A 640-nucleotide genomic window follows, 5' to 3' on the forward strand; every position below is an offset into this window, starting at 1 on the left:
AATGGGATGGTGATCTTTACGAAACAACATCCACAACAACAACAGAAACCTCTCGCTCACACACAAAAGCCCACCTTGCGAATGAATGGAATATTAACCACCACCTAATAGTTGCACTGTTGGCAGGGAGAAACTGAGCACTAACATAGCTCTTTCTACAGATTGCCAGTGAAGCCGGAGCAGCTTGCGGAGAAAGGCACCTACTGTATGGGAAATGCTGGTGCAGATTTTTTCCCTATCAGTCTAACCTTCTGTGTTGATACATGAATGCTGGTACCCACTTACAGGGATGCCAGATGATCAGTGCAGAATGAAGGTCCCAAGAGACAGGATCACATGGTTCTCTCTGCCCCGTGACGTCACTAGCAGATGGCATGGGTACCAGCTCTGGCAGTTGGCATCAATGTCACTTTTTAGAGATCAATGAGATAGTGCAGATATACACAGATCTAGAGACTCCAGGAGACGATGCGACACTCAGCCTGAAAAGATTTGGAAGACCCAAAATGAGAACTGATTATTGAATGAAATTAAAACCTAAGGTAATATAAATAAAGATATACTTCAATTGATGCTGGCTTTGCATGCAAGTATTTAAAGATACAGTGTCACTGTCTTGTATTTATATGCTCTTTGCCAT

At 43.0% G+C, this 640-nt stretch overlaps 1 protein-coding gene across 1 annotated transcript in view; it reads left to right on the plus strand.

Moving 5' to 3' along the window:
* Positions 1-211: 211 nt before the first annotated feature.
* The window catches only part of NEUROD6 (neuronal differentiation 6), a 3,451-nt gene continuing 3,022 nt past the window's right edge, over positions 212-640 (plus strand). Inside the window, exon 1 of the mRNA XM_004385325.2 lies at positions 212-542. The gene's annotated coding sequence lies outside the window, so the exon portion shown is untranslated. The remainder of the gene's footprint in view (positions 543-640) is intronic.

The sequence above is a fragment of the Trichechus manatus genome, unplaced genomic scaffold, assembly GCF_000243295.1.
Source record: "Trichechus manatus latirostris isolate Lorelei unplaced genomic scaffold, TriManLat1.0 scaffold00137, whole genome shotgun sequence".
Classification (NCBI taxonomy): Eukaryota; Metazoa; Chordata; class Mammalia; order Sirenia; family Trichechidae; genus Trichechus; species Trichechus manatus.